At 38.3% G+C, this 26684-nt stretch overlaps 1 pseudogene; it reads left to right on the top strand.

Moving 5' to 3' along the window:
* Positions 1-24040, top strand: part of LOC122164605 — a 60699-nt pseudogene extending 36659 nt beyond the window's left edge.
* The last annotated feature ends 2644 nt before the right edge of the window (positions 24041-26684 follow it).

Genomic DNA, 26684 nt, shown 5'->3' with positions numbered 1-26684 from the left:
GGTAAAAAATACTTTCAAGTTAAAAGTTTCAATCTATCCTATCCTTTGTCTTTTTCTTTATTTAGAAATGCAGATGAACATGTGAATTCACCATTGTGAAATTTGTCAACTTAAAATCTCTTTTTTACAAAGACGTACCAGAAGTGCTGACATTTTATTTTGTGTCTCAGTATCCTGGTAAAACATAGAATGAGGCAAAGCAATGTTCTTGGGAAACAATCAAAAAGAAGGCACATTTGGAAAAGTGGGAGATTCACTGGATCATGCGGATTGGTGATGCATAGGGGAAATTATCTTCAAAATTCACTAACCTCTGGCTGTTACTAAATGTGAACATTACTGCGGGACATTAGGCACAGGACAGGAGTGGGGAAGGCTTTCACTGTTTAAATTCTCTAACACCACAAACAACATCCTTGCCTTTATTCCTATGTGTATGTGTGTTGGCACTTTTGTACATTTTATATTTCTGCAAGTTGAGTTATGATAGTAGTAAGAAATAAATATTCATATAAGAATTAAATTAATTCCCTGAATTAGACTGAGGTAGTCAGAATTTCAGACTTTAAAGTGCTACTTGTATAGATTATCTTAAAATTTAGTCCAATTGTATTCATAAAGTCAGTATATATCATAGTTTCATCTTTACAAGGTCTTCATTCTTCTGAAGTTCCTGCTTTTGCAGCACTTGCCATCTTAAATAAGGTTTTAAGATCTCATATTTCTAAACTGAAATGAAAGATCATCTCTTATGTGCAGCTTTCCAATTCATAAGTAAGTTTCATGATCCTTGTAAGGAAATAGAAATACATAAAAGATCAAGTGCTGGAAAAATATCTAGTTATCAGACAAATTTGTCATATATTGGTGGGATTAACTTCTGACATTTTAGATTTTCACCAAATGTGAATCAGTAGAAGTGCAAAGCACCTCTGAAGACTCACTGAGCTCAATGATCTGTGTTTTTGAAGAGAAGATACCAGATTCACTAAAAATACGTACTATATGCCCTGTATATTCAGCAAGAATGGAAGTGGTGAATTTTTAATGAAAGTTTCCTAGCAATTCTAATATCAACTATGTTCTATTAAAAAAGAATTATGATACTACAAAACAAATTTCAAAATTCTATATTTTGCCCCCTAATTTAATTCTCTGGAAACTCAACCAGGATTCGGAAAGCAAGGCTTTTCTAGTTTACTCTTATATCCCCAGATACAAACTGGTCTGCTGCTTAGTTTAAGTCTAAACACTGTGTTACTGATGTTTTCACTAGAATAAGGTTAATTCTCTCAAATCTAGATGTGAGACATAGCTCACAGAAGTACACTTCTGTTGATACTGATAATGTAATTAATATCAAAGATAGGTGCAGTGTGACAGCAGAATGGTGCACTGCTCCTCATTCAGGGAAGGTGTTCTGGCTGACCTTGAGTCCAAGGAAAGTATTTATCAGAAAATATGAGAAGACAAGACTATGCAGATGCTTTTTCTCTACACATACAAAACAAAACAAACCACAAATCAGACCAGAAAAACAACCATGGTTAAAAAGATTGTTTAACCAGGTAAACATCAGTAAGAGTGCTACAGTGTATTTAGCTACAATTGCTTAGTAAAGAGTAAACTATGATGTAAATAAATATTTCTTACTTTGGATATTTTCAACTGACTTCCAAGTGATAATAGAAATATTCCAAATATGACTTGCTATCAGCAGAGATGCATTCATAGAATCATAGGCCACAGAATCATAGAATCACCAAATCACAGAATGGCTTGGGTTGAAAAGAGCTTAACGATCCCCATTGATCAGGCTGCACAGGGGCCCATCCAACCTGACCTTGAAATGCCTCCAAGAATGGGGCATCCACAACTTCTCCGGGCAACACGTTCCAGCACCTCACCACTCCCAGAGGAAATAATTTCTTCCTAACATCTAATCTAAATCTTCCCTCTTTTAGTTTAAAGCTGTTCCCCCTTGTCCCATCACTATTAGACTATGTAAAATAGTTGATCCCCCTTCTGCTTGTAAGCTCCCTTCAAATACACAGCCTATGTTTTCTACTTGATGACAACATAAAATTCTCATTAATTTTTAAGCTAGTAGGCTGTTTAAAACTGTGACATTTTTATCAGTTTCTAACATAATTTCTTTTGATATATGCCTGTTGCTAAAAATAAAAATGATAAAATTTGAGAAATTGAAAGGGATTTCAAAGGAGATTCAGACCTCACTTCTGATGTCTGGTGCAATTGATGTCTGAGGCTTGTTAGAGACTGTTAGCTTCATAACATTATGAGAAGGGAGAATGTGTTTTCTAATATTCTAGAGACTAAATACTGTTGGAGCATTAGCACACTCTGGGGAAGGTTACCCCATAGTGGATTGGTTCTACTTATTAAAAACCTGTCTAACTGTGTTGTAAAATGATTGTAACAATGAATGACGTTCTTTGCTGGGTGGCAAAACTGATAGCATGAATTCACAACAAATGTCCAAAAGATACTTTTAGTGCTTTGACTTTCTCAGTGGCTATTTTTCCATGAAAAATTGCAGTGCTCTCTACTGAGCTCTTGAAGTTACTGACCACAATGGACTTGGCACTAAGAACCTGCTTAACTTTGTGAGCAGCTCCAAACCACTACTACTCCCATGCACCTCCTGTCTAAGAGATTGGTTGCAGTTCATCTGCAATCTCTTTAACAGGAGATGGTCTGAAGAAATAAGGCAGGATCTGGAACAAAGCCATGGTGACTCTGGATGTTACTACTGATAAGCCATGTACTCCCACCTCCCAACTGGCAGTCAGTTGTAGAGCAAATCAGCTACTCTACACTTGTAGTTATTAACTGCTGCTGTTTAAACACTGCGTATTGATGTGACAGAGAAATAGAAATGAGTCAGTGAATGTCTGCAAATATGGATAAGTATGAATATGAATATGTGAACAACTTGCAAAGATCAGAGGCATGTGAATACTCAGTTGTAGCAAAAAGGATAGGAAAATCTTACAGCTTGTTTTTATATTTTAGCCAGCTACTACAAAAACTACAGCACATGGTAACATTGTAACATTGTGACCCTTATCTTTCTTAATGGGGTGTCTGTTCTTCACTGGGATCTGCTAGGCGTGCAGCCATGGAGTTCTATATTAAAACTGGCTAGTATCAGTGAAACTTGTACAAATAGACTGAATTTTCCAAGCTCACTCTGCTGCAAAGAGACAGATCTGGCACTTCGCAAGCAGTCATCAGAGTAAGCTTTTTAATCTTCAGTACTTAGAAAGATGAATTAAGAGCTAAAACTTCATACTAAAACTGTGGAGAATCTTTAAGGCCAGTTTCATTTGGCTCTAAGAAGATCAATGAACTCTAATGCTTCAAAGAATTGTTATTTCAATTTACAACTGATTTCCTTATCTTTTTTGAAACTAGTCTTATTTCACATACATTAATGTCAAAGCTGTTAACTTAACACCTTAATGACCATAGCTCCATCACTCTTCCTGGGTTTTCTGCAAGAAATTAACTTTCTACTAAGAAAATTGTGCATTGAATCTCAGTAAGGTACAATGTATTTCCATGTGCACCATAGGAATTGAAATAAGCTGAATATTCACTAATTAATTGGTTTAATAAAAAAAGACTTTATTTTTCAGGATTTTGTAGAGAATTCTACCTCAGATAGGGAGCAGGACAAGAAGTGGAACCGAAGACCTCAACCAATGTTACCTATGTCTATGTCCCAGATGGTAAGAGCATAAAACTCCTGGTAGGTCTGGCTATGAAAGTCTATATAGCGCTCCCAAAAGTCCATAATCAAAATTCACAACAAAAAACCTCTCCCAAAAAAATCCCACTCTGTTCCAGTTTTCAGATGCTGAAGACTTCATTTAGCACAAGCACTGTGTTTCTAAAATATCATGCCATTTTGCATTATGTTTTAGTTCAAGTGCATTGAAATGCTAATATTCACACAGATTATTCATAGGCAAAAGTGCTTGTAGCTCTTCCAGAACAGCTCACAGTGCAATTAACTTTGTCCAATTGAGGGCTTCTGAAATCTGGTCACTTATATAGCCCGTATGATATTAAAGTATATTTGATGTGAAACAGTGCATATGAAGGTATAGAAGATTGTGTAAAAATTATTCCTGGTATTATTGGTATCAAAATTTGGTTCTTACACAAGAACATTTGAATTTCTTTGAGAGAATTTATGTCACCGAATTTGCACTGAACAGGAAATGTAGAGCATGCTGAAGACTGCAGGTAATTTTTCATTTGGAAATTACACGGTGGGCAGTTTATGTCTACTGCAGATTGCAAAAGGTAAGAATTTTCAGCTGGAAAATTTCAGTAGTATTTGAGTTGCATACTTTTAATTTGTGAAACTTTACAGTTTCAGAGCAGTGGTTGTTACTTGCTAGCAACTGATATTATCTGCTAGTTTTGCATAGATTTCCCTCCGTTTTCTGCCACAAGCCACGGATGTCTATCCTCTGAACCACACCTGCAGAACTTAAAACAGATCTTTTAAGAGAAGTGGAAGATGTGTTCAAACATGAACATGTAATAGGAATGCTCAAAAAAATATGCCTTTTCTTCTTTTAAAGTTTTGGAAAGTCCTTTTTCACCATCACAGCTGACTAAATGCATATTTTAGTAGTCTTTTCATTATGTTATATTTTTAAGAATTCTCACCTGAGCAATGTGTATAAATACTTTGATTACTTGGCTGTACGCTGTAAACACTACATTTGTATATATGTGTTTATCTATAAATATAATAGTCTGAAAATAAAAAATAAAAAGGCTGAATGCATCTTGTCTACAGTTTCAGTTGCACCCTACTGAGCCTTCTATACCTACTTCTATACCTAGTCTACCCTTCACACTATCATGTGTAAAATTAAGTGCTGCCAAAAAATACCGGTCTGTCTTTAGGAGTGTATAACTGTCTGAAGCATTTTTGAACCCAAATCAATTTTTCTGTCCTCATCTGAACTTAATAAAAAAGAAATGACCATTTTAACTTAGAAATGACAATGTACATATCTATTTTTTTTTTCTTTTTAAAGCAAAATAAAAATATTTATCTTTAATGTAGCCATGGCTACAAAAAAGATGGCCAGGATTTTGAGGTATAGATTTCATTGGTAATAAACATGATTAAATGTGTCTGGTAGCAGAAATTGGATTAAAGATACCACAGGCTTTATATTTTACCTACTCTCTCTCTTCATCTTGATCATATTATGAAGCGGCCTATATGGGTAAAGATGTCCGTCCATGATATGTGGCACACCTGCCTTGATACTCAGCATTTGAATGCAGATGCTCTATTCAGTTGTATTTTAGGAACAACAAATAAGTTAACAACTGCCTGCTTGGCAGGATTGTCTCTCACTTTCATGATGCTTACTTCAAAGATGTATAGATTATCTCAAGCAAGTAATATGATACAATGGATAGAAAACTGAAAATTTCCTGTAAAGAAATATAGCTAAGGTTTGTAAACTTTAAGAAGTACATCTAAGTTAATGTGAGGCTATTTACTCTAATGTAAACTCTGCTGATTATGCTTGGATTTACATTATGCCTTTGAAAAAATTTTTGACAATTAAATTAAGTAGGTACTTGTATTCCATAAAGTGGAGCTCTCGTTACCACAGGGATAAAGTTATGAGTGTAAGAACTCAAAAACAAAGTCTCCAAAGTTCAAGTCTCTTTGGTCGCATCAGTGCAGCCAAGTTACGAATATCTGTATTAAATTCTTCTTTCTCCAGAAATATGTGATACATAAGTGAGAACTGATAATGCTTAAAATGCATGGATTAGGTTAGGCTTGCTCAAACATTTATACTGAGATTTCACTTTAAATTTAATCGTAGGAATTACATTTTCTTGCCATTTTTCTCAACCTTTATTAGGAATTATTCTAATGCATTTTATGCTTCAGGAATTCTATTTGTTGATTTAAAATAAAATAAAATATTGCTACCTGTAAGTCAATTAAACAACAAGATATAGATTAGTAAGCAGTAATTCCCGGTGTGCTCCTCAGCACAAAGCTGAAGGCCAAATTGTGTCACAGTACCTATGCTTATGTTTACTGTGCTGCAATTCCAGTCACAAACTGTCTCATTACAGGGTTTTTTAGACATCATAGATGAAATCTTTAAACTATAATATGCATTGTTTTGTTTGAAAAGCATCTCAGTATAAAATCAAATTAGCACTGAAATGAGAACATACGATTTTATTTGAGTCATCCATATCAGTGTTCTTTATTCAGACTGATGAATTTTGAGACTTTAAGGCCAAAAGCCCACTTTGTGGAGAGCCATGGTAGGTTGTAGCTAGTATGAGGAAAAGCTGCTATTATGCAGGATACCTGTGTGTTTAGACAATGTTCTTTTATTTTTTTCCTAGAATTTTAGAATTTGATATTAGGATCTAAAACAAAACTTAAAAAGAATAAAGATCTCTGTTATGTTTAAGGAGAACATCTTGAATCCTTGGATAAGAACTGCTTATGGATTGTTTAAGCTGATTAGTTACTTCCATGATTTCGGGAATTCAATAAAACTTTCTGAGTAACTGATGCTTAGATATAGCTTCTTTTTAAAATAAGATTTACTGATACATTTCAAAGGCAGTTTAAAAACATGCAACATTTTGATGAATAGTCACTTGTTATCAGTAGTACATGAAGAAACAAGAGACTAGTGAAACAGTCTTGTTTTGTTGTAGCTTGCAAAATAAGGTTGGTCAGAGTTTCTTCAGTCTCTGCAGAAAAGTTGTGCTTTTCTTTCAGAGTACACCCGGCAACTTCAACATCAAGCCAATTTGGTAGTCACTGCAATAAAATAACCAACAGTAGGATTTATTATTGAAGATGGTAGTGAGCTTAAAGGGGAGTAACTTTGACTTCTGCTATCAGTTCTTCTTCTTTAACCTGCAGCTCGGCCTGCAATCACATGAGCAATTCAGAAACCGGAGAGAAGTGAAACCTTGAGAGTTTGCTGGGAAAACTCCAGAATTCGTAAAGTTAAACTGTGCCTCCCTCAATATGACTAACATATGGTCTTAACAAATTCCACCAAACCTGTATAAAGAGAACAGCTCCAGAAAATATTTCTGCAGTTTTTTTCAGTTCCTCTGTTGACTTTCGGCGTGGCACTGACTGCTAGGATTTGGTTCTGTCTGAATTATTGGCATAATGTTTGCAATTATTATTTCTACAAAAAAAGATCTTTTTGATGCATTACTTCACTGCTATATTTGCAGCACTGTTTTCCCACAATTAGCATTGCACCTCTTTTTAGTGATGGTAGGAAATGAAGTTTTCTGTTTGTGGCAAGGAGATACAATACATTATTGGCTTTATTTTTCTTTAAAAAAACATTTTGTAGTAAAAAAATATTATATCAACATTCACTGACAAGGACTAAAATTCTATTTCACCCTAAACTCTGCACAATTCCAAAAGCTCTAATGTACCCTGGCTAAGCCATTTTTGTTTGTTTAGAGAGTTACAGTTCTTACAAAAATGAGTCTAAAATGTTATTATTACACAATTTCTAGATTAAGTTGTTAAATATATAGGATATATTCTCTTGCAGTGTCATCAAAACAAACAAACAAACAAACAAACAACAACAAAAAAACCAACACAGAATTACATCTTTAACTTTACATACCAGTAGTTCATAAAAGCACTTTTGTTCATTAACTTAAATCCTTGCAGACAGCCTCTGGTTTTAAAAGCCATCTGGTGGCTGATAAGAATACAAATTCTTATCTCCTTTCCTAAGGCAAGTGGATCGCAGCCAAATGCAGGATGAAAGCTCCAAAAATGCCACCATCTTGGCTGTAATCTGCAGCTCTATGAGGTCACTAGATCTGAGATTAACAATGCATTGGGTACTGTGGGGGATGGAGATGAGAGAGGAGATGAGCAAACATTTTTTTAAAGCAATTTTTTCCTTTGCCTCTGTTCAGGACGTCATTTAAACCATTTGTTGTACTACTGGATAAAGGTTAATTGTATCTTCAGAATGAATGCAAAGTGTAACAACTTGAGAATTAAACTATTCAGTTACTACAGATGTATTTTCTAACACTGGATTGCAAAATAAGCATAGTTACGCAATCTTCTATCAAAGAAGATTTTGTGATGCCAGAATTTCTTTGTGTCCTGTTTGTTTTCCTGCATCTGTACATATATTGTCACTACTATCAACGCACGTGATACTAGCTGGTGTATCTGAAAGGAGAGATTTCTGAAAACATTTTATTCAGCTGATCTGAGGAAGCCACAGAGTCAGGGCATAAGATTGTCTTCAATCATATACTGTTCTGGAATAAATCTGAACAACAAAAATTGCTCTGTGGAGTGGTGGTAAAACTTGAAATGAAAATGAAAACTGCTTTATGAAAATAACATGTCGGTTTTGTCTTACCAGTAGGTCTCATAACTAGCTGGAACAAAATAATAACCTTTGAAAAAATGAAACTGTCAATGAAAAAGAACACAGCCACTACAGTGTGCTGATATTTACAAAGTCCCTAAGAATAATAAGCTTTCTATATTCTTTGGGCTCGAAAGAAAAGTGCAAGGTGTAGATGCATCCAAATATTTTTATGAACTCTGTATATAAATCCCAGATGTTAACATAATTTCTGGGAAGCCTATGAGTCAGTGCTGGAGAAAAGTGTCTATATGGAACAAACTGATTTTTATTTTTTTTTTTTTCAGAAATCTAGTTTTCACATTGGTATTGAGCATGTGGCATTCCTTTAGAATTTCAATTCCCAGAAATCCCAGTTAAGCCTTAAGCTTTTTTTTTTTTCTCTCTTTTTTTTTTTTTTTTCCTGAAGTTTTTACCTGCAGTCCATTTAATATTAGCTTGTTCCAGGGTTGCTGGAAAGGGATAGGAGACTTCTCACTTTGGTCCCATTTACTATGGGAGGGTTCTTTGGATGAGATCCTCTGCTGTATATCTTCTCCATTTCCATCAACCATATCTGTCGCAGCTTCTAAGTCTCCTCTTACAGTATCTTTCCCTCATTTCCACCTTCCCCTGTAATTTTGAATCCCTACCCTTTGATTTGAGCATAAAATTTTGGGAGTTTTATGTTGTGGGTTTCTCAACTCTGTGCTCTGTTGTATCCAGTTCCATTTCTAATCAAATTGAATCCAGTTGGTAGGTCACATGCAAAAACTGACTGCTGTCTGGTGCTCTTCAGTGTTGGGTTACATAATGAAAAAAAGTTTATAATTCAGTAGTATGAGGTCTAGCCTCTGTTTCTCACAAAACTCTGTACTAGCCTGATGCAAGTAATGAAGAGAAAAAAAAAAAAAAAAAAGCCAAAAAAAAAAAGGAAAACCAACTGTGTTTTACTCGATTTCAGTGAAGGAGAATTTATGTTTTGAATGCAGTAATCCCTCATTCTTCAAACAGCTCCAGTCAGACAGGTTACATGAAGCAAATGCAGTCTAATAATAGAGACAGACATTCCTCACATTAATTGCTTTGGCCACTTGAGAAAACAGTTTCTACCAGCAGTATTTTTACATACATTCTTCCACGAAATCAACACAAATAATTGGAGACCAAGATAGAGCAAAGAGTGTTTTAATCTTTTTACTTTGACCACCACTGTCTTTAGAAAAAACAGCAGCTCATGCCACAGCATCTTGTCCTCCTTCCAGACACTAAGTTCAGAGCCCAGACGTGTTTCTTACATCCCCTCGTCAGTGCCAGTGCTGCCGCTGCGTACCCCACAAGCCACCCTTCTCCCAGCCTCCCTTCACATGGCAAAGCCTTCAGCCCCACCACTCTGGTGCCTCCCCTCTGCTCCTATCAGCTATTTCTACGTCTGAATATCATTTGATTGTTTAAAACAGAGAGGTTTGGATGTGGTGGTGATAAGGGACATATGATGTCCTAGATAGGATGAGAGGAATCTGCAAGACATTCAAGTAGAAGCAATGTCACAGTTATCACACTCTTCATAGTCTCATAGTCCACAAAAGCTTGTTTAATTATACTATATAGAGAAAGAGAGAAAGACGATACATTTCTCCTAAAATCTATTCAGATAGATTTTGTATTTGGCATTTGATAAGACTTTCTTCCTTCTTGTATCAATACTTTTCTTCAAAGTGGCCTAAGTATAAATAAAAACATATATAAAAAAAAGAAAGGAATAACAATGCTGCAGATGAAAGTTTATTTTTTTTGTAACTGGTTCTTATTAGTATGTTTTCTAATTGATCTTGCATGACAACTAATTCCTTATGGTGAGCCACTGACATATCAGCACTCATACGTAATGAAGGCTAGGGCAGCATATGCAGCACACAGGTACAAAACAAACTTTATTTCAGGAGCTTAACTTGAACTTAATAAGTTTGTAGGCATAGTGGCCCTCAACATTTGGGCTAATCTAATCCTTGGTGCATGGGTAGACTCACAAGCACCTCTGAGGACCTTCCTCAGCTGCCTCTCTCTACCTGCTCCACTGTAAAAATTCTCCCAAACCAACTGACAGCCCCTAGCCCTTCCCCTTCTCTCCCACCTACAGACATAATAAACATTAAGACAGGTTTGAGGAGAGATTTGTTTGCACTGACTGTGTGCTTCTCATTAGAAAGAGGAAACACTTTGCCATCTGGGTTTGGGCTCTGCAGTTAGGGTCTGGAGCTTTTCACTGCTGGAGATGAATGGTAAAGTGTAATTCATGTTGGATATTGCAGCTAAAATGCAAACATTTTTCAGCTACATTTTGAGGAATTTGAGTCCAACCACAGACCCAGAGCACAGCAGTGACAAAACTCTTTTCAGCTGTACTACTGTATGCAGTAACTCAACTGCACAGAGCTTTGATGGCCCTGTTACACTTGCTTTCAATCTTGTGCTGGTGCTGGATGTTTGCCACTGGAAATAAAAATGCAACTTTATCACTTAACTCTAGGAAAATTTTTCCCTGTGCCATATGGGTAAAACATCCAGGAAAACCCCCTTTTTGAAGCAAGAAAATGCCTTGATACAGTATGAGGCGGTTGAGGAACAGAAGCTACAACAGGATAAGCAGCAAGAAAATAAGAACAAAGTGGAAGTGTAACATTATTTCTGAGCACAGTGAAGGGAGAAAGAAGAAAAAGAGAATGATATGAAATTAATAGGCATTCTGAAATGTCCAGGTGTAAGTTATCTGACATTAGTTTCTAGAAAGTTTTCTATTTCAAGAATAGAAAGGAATTACAGGAAGAAAATAGAAAATCTCAGTAATAGACCTATAGAAACTGCAGGTTACAGATACTGTAGATATTCCCCAGCCTACTATTCTAGGCATTGGAATAGTTCTTTCTTTATTCAGTCATTCCTTGCAGAAATTAAGTGGATTTAACCCACTCATCCCTTTTCCTTTGCCCTTTCTAAAATCAGGAGGGTGATACATCTGGAGAGTCCTCAGGAAAAGTGGCACAATTCCACCTCATGTTGCTTCTTGTTAAATTTAACGGGGGGTCCCAGGAGCTGTTAATAGATAAATTTGTTCTGGATCTCCTTTTCTCAAGCAGCGCTATTATACTTCCACAGTGTTACGCAGAAATAAAGAGGTGGAAAAAGAGAGGAGCTCTGGAAAAAGGTTAGGGTTTAAGTCCTTCAGGAATACATAATCTCTGAAATGTGATGATATAACAGGCTATCCTGGTGCTATATTCTTTGATTCCTTTCTCTCTGCTCCCAATTTTCAACATTCTTCAAAGTATTCCTTCTGTGCTCGAATACTCCTGCCAGCTGTTTTCATCATCTGCCTCTTATTTGGCTTCCTATGATGAGGCAGATGTTAGCTCCTCTGTGGTTAGGCTCAGCTGGTCCCAGACACACCAAAGCTGAATGCTGAGGAAGCTGGTGCCCATCTCTAGGAAGTGTAACTCTATGACTATTCATGAAGCTGCAAAGTAGAAAGAACATCTTAAATGTGGCCTCATTAACAGCAACAGACCATGGCTGACATTTTGAATAAAGGAAAATTAGGACATGCAAAGTCAATAATTATAGTATCATATCAAACATTAATTAAGAAGAGATATTGCAATATTCATAACAAACCTGTGGGAGGCAAGTCAAGGTTGGTAGGATTAATTCTACCAGCAGCTTATATCCTTCTCAACATAGTAGTTCATTGCAAATGGAGAAGCATAGAACAGGACACATTAGCTTCTGAAGCACTGAGGCTGTGCATAGTAGATTGCTGAGGAATTTTCTGGGCCTGAAAGCTTATTAAGAACTCAATGGTCAAACACTAGATCAAGGAGTTCGTTTGTCTCATTCAGCTTTTATTTTGATTCTGTACATTGGTTTTAGGAGAAATACTCTTGTTTTACAAGAGGTTGAAAGACTGGTAATTCAAACACCTGAATGCTAATTTTCATAGATTTCAGTTTTTTAGTTTCTTCAGGCTCCATTCAGCAGATATTTTTCAGCAAGTTCAAAGTGCTTCACACACAAAAAGATTAAAAATGTATTGGTGTGCTTGCACTGCTGATCATAATGGGTCATGCTTACAGATTTTCACCTATCGACATACAAGAGTATTTGGTTGTATAAACAGAGATTATTCCTAATACAAAGTTTCTGGAATTCACAGTAGCCACTAAAAAAAATTAGCCTACCTAAAGGAATTTGAATAGAAACAATTAATATGAAGGGAAAAAAAAAAAAAAGATAATATTGAGCAGAAATGAATTATAGGCTTACTTAAGGCATATGCACACAATCTAGAGGATGAAACTTTTGTAATTTTTCAGTTTATTTAATCTGAAAGGCCCACATACTGAGTTACATTGCTAGAGTTAACATCTGCAGTTTGGTTGGTACATGCCCTTGGTGCTGGCATTAGCCCTGTGACCACAGTGGCTTCTATTGCTCAGCTCTTTTAGTGGCTTGGCAACTTTCATATTCCCTCAGGCTGTATGGTAGAGTGAGCGGACACCCACACTGGATGCCAGCAGAGTCATCTTAATGAATGACATCTTACGAGCCTTGTGAAAGTAATTTGCTTTGCTCCATGGCGTAGTTGGCTAACTTCCTATTACTAAGAGTTCGGGCTAAATCCAGCACTAAAACAATGCAGATTCTTGCCTTTTGGGCAACATATCACAGAATTCGGTCTTATTCAAAGTAATTCCTACCTTTGTTTGTCTTCTGAAAGGAAACTTAAATGTTACACTGACCTGAGGAGCATTTATCTGCTATCCCATTTTAAGGGTAATGAATTAACATCTAAAGACTTGGCATTTTTACAGCAAGGTATACCTAATGTAAAACATACAACAAAGGTAATGATAAAAATCTCTTGCTGGACTGTGGTTTGATGAGGACTACTATTAGCTGTTGGGTGCTGAAATTAAAAAGTTGAGAGCACAGGGAAGAGAAAGGAAGGGAAAGGGAAGGAAATTGAAAGGAAGGGAAAAGAAAGTGAAAGGAAAGGGAATTTTTTTCTTCCTCAAAACTGCCTATTGCCTTTGCTCCCCAGATTCTGGTTCTTCTGAAAAGATTCATCAACAGAGAGAGCTGCATGTGCATTGGGGAAATTACATTTTTCTGCCACAAACATTTGGCATGAAAACTGTTTCAGTGGAAGGGACAGTGGGGGCTTGAAAAGAAAAATGGTCTTTGATTTGACTGAACTCGGAAGCTCTAAGAATAGCATCCAGCACTGCTGTTTGTACAGATAGTTCCCAGTCAGCTCATACTGTGTGCACGTGGAGAGTGCTGAGCTGTGTGTACATGTGAAGCTAATTTATCTGGATAGTGAAAGTGTGAGGAAGTTCTGTGAGGTGAAGCCAGGTCCTACATCTTGTTCATTCCCAAGGGTATGGTGTGAAAGACTGCTGCACTCTTCAGGCAAAATTGTGCTCAGGTTATGACTTGAAGGCATGATGCAAAATACAATCCTTTTCCTTTACTTTGGAGTAAACTGGTTGTCAAACATAGTATTGCTATCCCACTGCTACAGTCACAGCAGTTATTGCAAGATTGTTGAAGATCATGCACAGTTAAAATTTATTTATTTCCATGGTTGTGAAGATTTTTCAGGGGCACACTTCCCTCTTCCCTGTCCCACAGCAGACTTTCTGAAGCATGTTTATTCAAAATGATGCCAAATAACATGTTCACTCTCTGGAATCCAACTTAATGGGAACAGAACTTATCCTTGAACTTCTGAGCAGAAGTGTACAGAATGAGGAACAAGAAAGGCATAGATTTATCAGCACCCATAGAATAGTATGGGGACACCACATTTCGGCCACTTAGAGATTAGTGTTCTGGAGGAAGCACTGATGTAGGAGTGATGTTGACTGCAAGCTGGACAAAATGATCCTGCCATAGTGCTGTGACACTTCTTAATTACTCAGGTAATTAAAGTAAGAACTCATTTCTGAAGAAGGGAAGTTAGCCAGTTTTCAAGAACAACAGGAAGTGACAGAGACTGTGCCATGACTTTGGTTGCCTGCAAGAATTTCAACACATGAAGTACTACAGAAAGGCATTATATACACTTTAGTAAGATAATTTAATAAAATAACTTGTGTAATCAGTGAGGAACCCAAAAAAAGGATATCAGCAGGTACAAAATTTGTGAACAAGTGCAGGACAGTGAAAGACACTGCTTTTCATGCATTTCAAGAAGTTTATTTTTCTAGTCTGGTTCAGCTTTGACCCACTTTTGAATATGGATACAATAACATTATAAGAGGTTAAAAGTCAAAACAAAGAAAATATTAGCATTTTGTCCTCAGAGCTGCCTGTAGTTTAGCTGTATCACTGATATGTAAGGGTCTGAATGGGGACATATGGTCACCATCAGCTTGGATATTTAATTTTGAGATGACACTTCTATTAATCCATCTGTAAAGGAGGAAGCTACCATGTAACTGGTTACAATTAGTGAACCACAATTTTCTCTAACCACTTCACTCTAAACCAAAAGCCAAAATGGCTTTTTTGAATTACAATATCACTCCCAGATTTGCATGTACTGACGAATTCCCAAGGTTAAGATTCAAGTCATACTGTAAAACCAACCCTCAATTATAAGTTTTTAGAGAGGAAGATTGGTGGCAGTTGGTGCCTGCTATAAAAGCCTCATTAAAGCACCTTCTGTTTGAATATTATGAAAGGGAATCACCAGATGGAGGCACAGATCCATGTGGTAGCCCTACCTTAAATATGAGTTTTACCTGACACTTTGAGGGCAGTAGAGTTGTTTTCTATTTTTTTCTTTTCCTCCCTCTAACTAACAAGTTACTGAGGTTCAAGAGAGGAGATATTAGGTTTAATTGCTCCTGACCACTAATCCACTGTAATGCCATATGCTAAATATGTTGTTCATTGCTAAGCCTAGAGACAGGTTGGGCCTCTCTGGTAATGTAAACCATCTCCCATTTTCCATGCAGCTAATCTAATTTCACCTCCTTACAGACCTCAGATTCCAGTAAAGATACTTAACTCTTCCTGCTTTGTATCCTGATGCATTTCTGAATGGTAGCAAATCTGATATAGTAGCTAATGATGCTGAAACCTGCTGACTAATTGGTAAATTATTTTTTCTGGTGCTGCTTGCTAAAATGAGTAAGATATTGAAGGCGAACTTACTGTATCGTGTGCTCAGCCTATTGGTTTAAAGAGACAGCTCTCTCCTCATCAGCCACAAAGTTTAACTTTTCACACCTCTTCCCCCTGCTAGTCCCAAAGCACATTTGAAGAATATGTGATTTACTAGATGAGAGCTACTGGCAGGCCAAGCCATGTGAGTAAAATTTATGTTTTTCGAGGAGGCGTTGTCACCTTGTGCAGCCTTTGGAGTGCGAGGATTTTTTCGTGGCGTGGCTTTGGGATGGATCCAAACCATTAAGTGCCAAACAGTATAACCAGAGCACTTTTTGTAGTTATGTTGTGTTTTGTGCTAAGCTACTTTAGAAACTGCCACCCACCAAGTCTGTTTCTTAAATCAAAGAGGTCATTCTTACTTAATACAAAATGTGTGCATTTGTGAGAGGCAGGAGGAAGGCAGATAAGATGTATTTTGTGCAGATAAGAGTGAGTACTGAATTGAAACACTTTTTATAAAGTGAAATGTAGCATCTTCACTCACAGGAGAAAAAAAAAAAAAAAACTTCATGGGAAATTGTAGTATCTGTTCAGAGCCAAAATACGTTTTTATACTAATATAATTCAGCAGATGGTCTACTCAAATTAAGAGGATATGAATTGAGTCAGGATATTGATGTATAACATCATGTCTTGGTCTACCTTCTTAAGACTACTCTATAGTTAAAAAATGAATTCTAGTCCAGAGAGGACTCCAGATGTCATGCTAGCCGAATGCACTTAAGGATCCATTCTACCAGCACTGGGATGCACCATCTCTGAGGTGGAACTCAGTGACTCCTCTATTCCAGAAAAAAACAAAACACGGTATTTAGGAGGAGGAAAAGTAACAGCTCCAACTGCAGTTCAAGGGAAATTGTGTTGGCACAGTGTAATTAACTATGTTGAAAGCTGGCCAGGATACCGTAGCTAACATTCTTCATTCCTGGAATAGATGCTAGAGGATTTTAGCAATCAGAGGTGCTCAAAACCTCAAATTTGTATTGAGTTCAGAAATTACAGGATGATGGGTCTTTATTAATGACATCGATGACGATGTCTTTATTAATGACATCGATGAGGGAATTGAGTGCACCCTCAGCAAGTTTGCTGACGACACCAAGCTGAGTGGTGCGGTTGATACGGTGGAAGGAAGGGATGCCATTCAGAGGGACCTCGACAGGCTGGAGGGCTGGGCTCGGGTGAACCTAATGAGGTTCAACACGGCAAAGTGCAAGGTTTTGCATTTGGGCCGGAAGAACCCCAGGCACCCGTACAGGCTGGGAGGAGTGGTCCTTGAGAGCAGCTCGGCAGAGAAGGACCTGGGGGTCCTGATGGACGAGAGACTGAACATGAGCCAGCAGTGTGCTCTGGCAGCTCGAAAGGCAAATGGGATCCTGGGCTCCATCAGGAGAGGGGTGGTCAGCAGGGACAGGGAGGTGATCGTCCCTCTCTACTCGGCTCTTGTGAGGCCCCATCTGGAGTACTGTGTCCAGGTGTGGAGCCCTCAGTACAAGAAAGACATAGAGATTTTGGAAAGGGTCCAGAGGAGGGCGACTAAGATGATCAGGGGGCTGGAGCACCTCCCCTATGAGGACAGGCTGAGGGAGTTGGGCTTGTTCAGCCTGGAGAAGAGAAGGCTGCGGGGTGACCTCATTGCAGCCTATCAATACCTGAAGGGAACCTACACCCACGAGGGGAGTAAACTCTTCAAAAGGGCTGACAACAGCAGGACTAGGGGAAATGGATCGAAGTTGAAGGAGGGAAGATTTAGGTTGGATGTTAGGGGGAAGTTCTATACAAGGAGAGTGGTTAGGCCCTGGAACGGGCTGCCCAGGGAGGTTGTGGATGCCCCGTCCTTGGATGTGTTTAAGGCCAGGTTGGACGGGGTCCTGGGCAACCTGATCTGAATGTGTGTGTTTGGTGGCCCTGCTAGGCAGGGGGGTTGGAACTACATGATCCTTGAGGTCCCTTCCAACCCGGGTGATTCTGTGTGTGATTCTGTGTATGGGTGTGACAAAATATCTTCTCTATTTCAAACAGAACATGAAGTCTTTCTGGTCTTTTGAGCATTATGTATACTACTGTGGTGGTTTCACCCAATGTGCAGCTAAACCACCACACTGCTCTCTTGCTCCTCCTCAAAGAAACATGGAGATAATACAGTGAAAATGGACTGAAAAACTGAGATAAGGACAAAGAGGTCACCTACCATTTATCATCATGGGCAAAAAAGACTCATTATAAAGGAGTTAAATATAATTTATTGACTGTTACTAACAGACTAGAGCAGTGAGAACTAAGAGCAAACTAAACATACCTTCCTCCCATTTGCCTTCCATCTCCTTCCCCCAAACCAAATGAAGGAAATGGGAATGGGGGCTGTGGTTAGTCCCTAATGCTTCATCTCTACCCCATGGTTACTCTGCCCCTGCTCCATGTGGGGTTCCTCTCACAGGATGCCATCCTTGACAAACTGATCCTGCTTGGGCTTCCCTGAGGCTGCAGCTCCCCAGGAGCTGCTCTAGCATGGCTCCAGATCACAGGGTCCACCCTTCAGACACTGCTCCACATGGGTCCACATGGGCAGCAGCTCCCTTGGTCCTCCAGCCCCTACAGCAGACTGCTTCTCATGGGCAGCTCTGGCCCGGGGTGCTCCTTGCAAGGATTCTTCATGGGCTGTACCTCCTTTACGCATCATTCACAGATGCACTGTGGGCTTCTCCGTGGATACACATGGAGATCTGCTCCACATGATGCCCATGGGCTGCAGGGGGACAGCCTGCTCCCTCAGATCCTCGTCTTGGCTGCAGGGAGCTCCTGCTCTGCAACTGGAATACCTCCTGCCTCCTCCTGAACTGACCTTGGGGTCTGCAGTTTCTTACTCCTTTCTCCCAGCTGCTGTTTTACAGCATATTTTCTTTGTCTTACAGCTGCCTTTCACATAGGTGCAACTACTGTCTCACTGTTTTTGCTTTGGCCAGCAGCAGGTTCCACTTGGAGCCTGCTGGAGATGCTTCTGATCTGACATGTGGTAAATGTTGTGCTGTGTTCACTGAGGCTACTCCTGCCCTCCATCACTGCCCCTCGTCTCCCTCTTCTCCCGAACATTGCTACATAAACCCAACATAAGCAACACATAGCGCAAGGCCAGGTGATGGACCCTTGTTCCTACCAATGCAAAGTCCCTGGTAAGAATTATACAGCTATTACTAGCTGAGAAACATCAACAATAAGACAAATGAGACCAAGCCCACCTAGTCTGCTTCCAACATCTTACACGTTTAATGTTAATTTGGCTTCCTTGTATATCTGAATCGTTTCTACAAAACAGTGCAAAATTGTAATTGCGATTCACGCAGTATCTCCTAAAGAAATCTGTTCTATGATTCTGTGATTCTAAAGGAATCCCTTCCAGTCAATTTTATGTGAGGTAATTTGTGTTAATCAAACCTGGTTAAAAAAGATAATTGGGTTTGAATGCTGATTTTATGCTTCAGTTTGTACTTTCTGGTCCTCATTTTGTGCTGAGACTTTCTTCTCCAGAACCTCATGTGATAAATATCTTTCTTGATATGCTTTCTCTCTAAGCAGAGCTACTTATTATCCTACTCCAGGTGAGGTAACCTCCCCAATAACACCTTTTCCCAGGCATTTTTTAAACTCTGTTTCTGAAGGCTAAGTTCTATCATGAGGAGAGACAGGCACTAACTGAAGATTCAGAAGGGCTGGTGAAGGTCTGCAAAGAGAGACTTCTGTCTCCAGGATTGGTCAAGAAGAAGAGAAGTCTCTAGGGAGACCTCACTGCAGCTTCCAGTACTTGAGGGAAGCTTTTAAATAAGAGAGAGATCAACTTTCTATGTGGTCTGATAGTGTTAGTAGAAGTGGGAATGGGTTTAAACTAATCCAGAGATGATTTCAGTTAGATGTGAGGTAGAAATTCTTTTCTCAGAGGGTGGTGAGGCACTTACACATGTTGCCTAGATTAGATAAGTTGTGTATGCCCCATTTCTAGAGGCATTCAAGTCCAAGTTTAATGGCGAACATGATCTAGTGAGTAGCAGCGCCGCCTGTGACAGGGAGGTTGGCTCCTTCCAGCTCAAGCCATTCTATGATTCTATTATTTTATAACTTTCTGCACATCTGCATAATTCAGGAGTTCTAATCATGCATAAGATGCTTCACAACAAGAAAACATCATTTTTTCTATTCACTGACTTTTTCCTCTTTTTTTTTTTTTTTTTTTTTTATTGAAGACTGGACCACAATGTAGGAATAAGGAAAGAAAAACTAAATATGGTGACTGAAAGAGGAGTTATGTAAAGTGCATTAGCCACATATTCTCATTTGTTTTCCATCCTGCCTGGGCTTGGTCTCAGCAATTGTTTGTGTTATGAATTAACAGTAAGCTAGTTCATGTTCTCTACTATGCATAATGCACACATATGGGTCTTGATAAGATGTGTGTGCCATTATATCCATCCATCCAGATAGATGTTTTTTTCTGATCAGAGATTACTGGATCTGGCAGAATTGTAACAAATGATCTCCACAACTAAAACCAGAACAACAATTGTTTTCATGAATAAAAGTGCTGAGTTCAGTTTATTCTAGTTAAGTGAGGCATGCTATTGAAGGGAGTAGAGACTATCCTAACTAATTTATTTATTCCTTCTTCCAATATAACAATGTCTTCTGCTAATATGTCCACATGGGATATGACTTAGATTGTATTTAGCCTTTGATATCTACAGGGCTGCACACCATTTTACTTGCACTACATCTGAATAAAAGCTCTAGTGTCTAGTGAGTCTCAGCCTTTATGCTACGGTTTTTGGACAAGTATCCAAAAAAGCTATGTAAGGCTGTACAGAAAATGTCATCTTTCTTTTCCATCTTCACCTATTCTTTTATATAGACATATTTTTTTGGGATGACTGAAGCACAGCTTATAGCATCTTTATGGCAGTCTTTGAAAACTCTCTTTGTTGTTTATGTTTTCAGTGATTGTGTGAAAGATGCAGTTGTTTTTGCAATACTACCATCAGTAGAATATTCTATGTCCCTAAGTAATGATGAATTCATTAGCATACTTGAAGTTACTGATGTGTATTTCCCAGTAAGAAGCAGTTCTGAAGCCATTTCCTGAGTGTGGATCGGCTACCATGTCACTTTCTTGCAGAATTTAATTCTATTGCGCTCAATCTGATTGCTGTTTTTGTTTTTATTTTTAATCTTTTTTTTTCTTTTTTTTTCTGCAGTGCTCCCGTTGTCATAGAGATTCACACTGTCTGCTCTCTCAGTTTACGGGTTACATACGCTCATTAGTCTGCAAGTCATTCTTCACAGTTCAAAGAACCACCACATCACAAAATGGCTGAGGTTGAAAGAGCTCGGGCAGTCATCTGGACCCAGCTCCTATCTTCAAGCCAGGATACTTACAGCTACTTGCCCAGGACCTTGTCCAAATGAATAATTCCAAGCAGGGAGATTCCACAATCTCTTTGAGCAACCTAGTGCCAGTTCTCAGTCACCTGCAGATAACGGATGTTCAGATGGGACTGTGCTTCAGTTTGCACCTATTCTTGGCTAGACACAACTGAAACAAAGAATTTGTCTCTTGCCTTTTTACACAGATATTGATAACAGAATCTTAAGCCTTTTCTTACTTAGATTGAAGAGTCCTGGTTCTCTCAGTCTTTTCTCATAGGAAAGTTGTCTCAGTACTTCAATAATCTTTGTGACACTTTTTGGACTGTTTCCAGTATGTCTGTTTTTCTCTTGTCCTGAAAAGCCCTGAAAAGTAGTAGTAGCCTCACAAGCACTGAGCAAAGAGGGAGAGTATTACCTCCTTTGACTTGCTGACAATCTTTTGCTTAATGCCCAGGATACTATTTATCTTCTTTGCTGCAAGGGCACATTGCTAGCTTATGTTCAACTTACTGTCCTCCAAGACTCTAAGGTTACTTCCTACTGGTTACCTTTCCACCTCAGTAGCTCCTGTGTGAGGCTATTTCTGACCAAGTGCAGACCTTTGCACTTCCTGTTGCTGAACTTCATCAGCCCATTTTTGTTCATATTGTGATTCCCCTGCAACATGATTCTCTGGCATTTCAATAACTCCTCCCATTTCTGTATCATCTACAAATTTGTGTAGGGTGAGCTCTACTCCATCATCCAGACCAATAATGAAGATAATAATCTGGACTGGAGCCAGTATTAACCTTTGGGATACCAAGCTATTTTCTAGCCACAAGCTAGACCTTCTGCAGCTAATCAATAACTGGTTATGCTCAGCAGTAAAAGCTAGGGGAGAAAGAAGGCAGGGCTAGGATAGGATGTTCAGAGTAATGGCATTTATCTTTCCAAGAAACTGTTACAAATAAGCTCTACTTTCCTGGAAATGGTTGAAAATCTGTCTGCTGATGAAAAGCAATGAATGAATTCCTTGTTTTGCTTTCTTCCATTTGCAGCTTGTGCTTTCTCTATTAAACTGTCTTTATCTCAACACATATTTTTTCACATTTTTACTCAAGTTCTCTTCCTGATCCTACTCAGAGAAAGCAAGCAAACTTCTTGTGGTACTTAATTGTCTACTATGATTAAACCACGAAAAGAGGGAATTTCCTGTGCCCACTGCCTCTTGTCCTGGGATTTGACACCACTGAAAAGCGCTTGATTCCACCTTGTTTGCAACCTCCCATCAGGTATTTATATACACTGATAAGATCCCCCTTGGAGACTTATGCATGCTAAACAGTCTCAGCTGTTCCAGCCTTTCCCCATATGAGAGTTCCTCCATCATCTTCATGGCATTTTGCTGGATTCATTCCAGCATGTCCATGTCTCCCTTGTCTTGGAGAGAACAGGCATAATGCTTCAGATGTGTCCTCACGCATGCTGAGTAGAGAAGAATTGCCTCTCTTGACTTGCTGATAACTCCTTGTCTAATGCAGTCCAGGATAGCATTAACTTTATTTGTCAATAAGGCACACTGACTTGTGTTCAACCTGGTGTCCACCAGGATCCCAGAATCCTCTTCTGCCAAAGTGCTTTCCATCTGGGTGACCTCCAATATGAACTGGTACCTGGGAAGGAAATCTTCCCAGGGGAAGGAAATCTTCAACATAGAAGACTATCATGTAGGACAAGCAACATCAGAATTCATGCCACACTACCTCACATGTAAATGCTAGGAGAATAAATCACTCAAAGAGATAAATTAACTTCACATGTTTGCAGGAAAAAAAAAAAAAAAAAAAAAACAATTCGAGTTGAGGTGGCAATGTTCTCTGGCCTTCTCCCCATACCAGTAAAAAGAGTTCTGTGTCATTGTTTTAGATCAGCAATGAGAATGAAATAAATAATTACACATAAACACATGGTGAAAGCCAGTTTATTTGTATGACAGCTTCTCTGAAAGGGTATGGGACAAGGTGCTGTCACTGTTGGAGTGTTGACTGAGATGGCCTCGGCCGCAGCTATAGCCTTCTGGCTGTGGTGTGAGTCATTGCACCTAATGTGCTTTCTAAAGAGTATGGGGAATATTTTTCAACTGGGATGAAACATTATCTCTCTTCCAACCAGAAAATAGTAGAAAGGTCAAGATAGATATATAGATATGGTTACAGAATGTCAAGAATACACTGTATTTTGCTGCAATTACAGCTCTCAAAGTGGGTACAAAATTAACTTATGTATGTTGTATCAAAGATGCAGCGATCATATTCAGATCATATTGTTCAGAGCTGATTATTCAGCCATTTCTTGATAGTTCCACCCATGTCCACGAAGTGGATAAGTGGTTACCATGACCACACTCAACTGACATAGGACCTATCATAGGCACAGATGAAATTCTTCCTCAGAATGCCAAGGATAGACTGTGGCTTATTTCCCTGCAGCTTTCTCTTATTCAAGGCTGCCAGTCTGCTATTCTTACCCAAAACTATATGGAGTTTAGTAGACTATATGAGGCCATACTTAAAGACCCCATATACAGTAGTGATTGTCATAGATGTGTTTTAAGACTCAGCCAAGCCATAGGAAATTTGACAGCTATTCAAAAGAGAGAATGAAATCTTATTTCGAAAGGAGAGAAAGTACTTGTATGCAGTCACTGTGGAAGTAACCAAAGATATGGGGACCTCTCTTCTTTTTCTCTTGGAGTCTTAGTGCACTGGGAATTTCTGGGTGAAGTAGAAAGAAAAAATGGTCAAAATCCCTTTGTAGAGGCTGCATTTTGAACTTGATTTCTCACAAGGGAGTGTAACAAAAAAGCTTTTCAAAAATTTGGACATTCAATGACTATCTCTGATATAGATTCAGAAACTGAAACAGCTTTTAGCAAATGTTTTGAAACCTGAAGTCAAAGTAGCAAAGAAAAGGAAGAAAGTGACTGCAAGAGTAACTGCATTTACAATAGAATTTAAGTAAGTAATGCATCTTTTCAAGTGCTGTAGCAGCATTGGTATGATAGGCAATTTTTTAATTTTTATTTTTAAGAATAGCAAAATGCAATTAATGTAGAAGTTTTTCATGAGCTTGAAATAGAAAAAATATTTTGGCTGAAATAACCTGCAATTGTAGATCTGTTGCAATATAATAAAACTAATCGAAGGTATTCCTCTGTTGGCTTGTTTTGTTTTGTTTTAATAGATATTGAACAATAACTGAAGTATAAACAGACAAAAAAATGCATTTGATAGTTATGAGTAAAACTCTTCCACCAGCTCAAAAGAATTTCCTGTGTTGCACAAAGATTGTCCTGATTTCATCCATAAACTCTCTGTCTAGAGTTAACTATTGCACTTCATGTTTTGCCATGCTAGCATATGCACTTTTAGAAGCAAAAACTATGCTCCTTTGGAAAGGGAATGCATGAGCATTGCCTTAGATTTTGAATGTAACTAGTTGCCTTTTTATATTCCCAGTCCCAGAGGCAGCATTCCTTTTGACAACTCACAACTTCCTGCGAGGTCTCATTTTTCGGGAAAAGATTTCCTTACCACAGAATAAGGACATGCTGTAGGTATGTTAGTATTAAATAGTAATTATAATAACCAGAAAAAGGAACTCTTTTACAGCCCTCTAGCAGGTCTCAGCCATCTAGAATTTGGTATGTTGAACTGTGTGAGATCATCATTTGGAGAAGTACTAGGCGGCATAAGGATGTGGTAACTCTGAAATGATCTGCTCAGACTCTCGGACATAATGGCAGAGTGAAGTGCTTATGAAATTCAAATTGCTTGCTGAATTGGAGCTCTGAGAACATGAGTGTATGTATATACAGGTGGCTATCTATTAACCATCAAGAATATGAGTTGAAGGAACAAAAGGAAGCACACATCTGTGTGCTCACTGTACACTGCAGGTCGAAGGCAGGAACAGGAAAATACTGGCAGCTGTTGGAGCTGAGTGCAGCAGCTGAATGTAGAGACAATTTGCTCTGGAGTGACCAAGATAGGTCTTCTCCTGTCACAGACATACCTGAGAGTATTGCTGGCAATACAGATCAGCTCTAAGACAGAGGGTTTGAATTTTACATGGTGCTGTGTGGAGCCAGAAGTTGGATTAAGTGATCTGTGCGGGCTTCTTCCAGTTTAGGATATTCAGTGACTCAGTGGAATGAAACCTAGAAGCTCACAAACTGAAGCTACTTTGTAAAAGTTTAGGTCTAGCCTACACTGGTCTAGTGTTCTGAAAAATGCCTGCTTCTAAATATGCAGCGAACAAATCACTGGAATGGATCAGTGTTCATCTAACTACTGCATCATAAGCCCTGCAGTATTACTGGAAACAGATCACTTGTCTGTACTGTGCCTTGGATATTCTGTTTTTTTTTTTGTTGTTGTTGTTGTTTTCTTTTGCCACTATAGTAATGAGAAAGTAGAGAATTGCATTCTGGCTACAGGAGTTTTGGTTCCTGACAATACTTAGTTATGGTACTACATGAGTATAAGTAGAATGATTATTTTCTCTACTGTTCAAGAGTAATATTTGCAAATATGCGTCTGGCATAAATAAACTTCATATACTGTTACATAAATGATAAGCAAAATACATTGTTTTTTTCTAAATTCTTTCCCCATATTCTCTTTTCATGTTCTTTTATGCCTTAGATGAAATTATATATACTAGTTGATTTTTACAGTAGCCTTATGGCCTCTCCTTGCTCTCCAAATTGTCCCTCTTGTGGTTTGTTTTGTGTGCTCTTGTTAGGGTTGTTGTTAGCTACGTTCTGATGTTTGCAATTTTTAGAAATCTAAATCTTTTTTATTTACATTATCAGTAATCTGACCTGGGTTGCCCACAGCAATGTTCCAACTGTTCTCAGGTCCTCAGTTACTAATTATGCAGATGAACAGATTGTGTAAACTCTTTCCTTATGGCCACATTCTGGAGGAGCTGTTTTTACTAAATTGCTGTTGCACTTGAATTTTAAATAGGTGCTGGCCAATACTTATTTTAGATGTCCCATACACATTTGTTATAGTTATTTATTAGTTACACACACAAATTAAATCCAAATGTGCAGGGAAGCAGCTTCTTCTTGCAGATCTCTAGGAAGGTGGACAATCTACCAGTAGAATAGTTTATGCTGTCAAAATCAGTGAAACAAATCAATTGCTGATGATCATTTGTTAATATCATTACACTGGGGATGTTCCGATATGATTAACTTTTGAGGTGAAAGAATTTTACTACTTATATAATGTTTTACCCATTAGGTAATACTCTAGTTTTTTGAGTGACAATTGACTGCATGAGATTTTGTGCAAGAAAATTATATTTCGTTTACAGATAAGAACACACCAACAACACAGTACTGAACCCAGTTTAAGTGACAACATTGCATTACAGGACTATGGTCATACCCTATCTCTCATCTTCTGCCTTACTACAGTGGTGTCCAGAAGGTACATTGGTTCTACTTGAATAGCATATGTGTTTGTGATACGTCTTTGCCCTCTAGATTGTCATTTAAAATCAATTAGCGACTCCAATGAG

This window comes from Centrocercus urophasianus, unplaced genomic scaffold, assembly GCF_019232065.1.
Source record: "Centrocercus urophasianus isolate 14NV4802_14NV808 unplaced genomic scaffold, USGS_Curo_1.0 seq_27, whole genome shotgun sequence".
Lineage (NCBI taxonomy): Eukaryota > Metazoa > Chordata > Aves > Galliformes > Phasianidae > Centrocercus > Centrocercus urophasianus.
The sequence above is the reverse complement of the archived record's forward strand: the minus strand, read 5'-3'. Positions and strand labels throughout refer to the sequence as shown.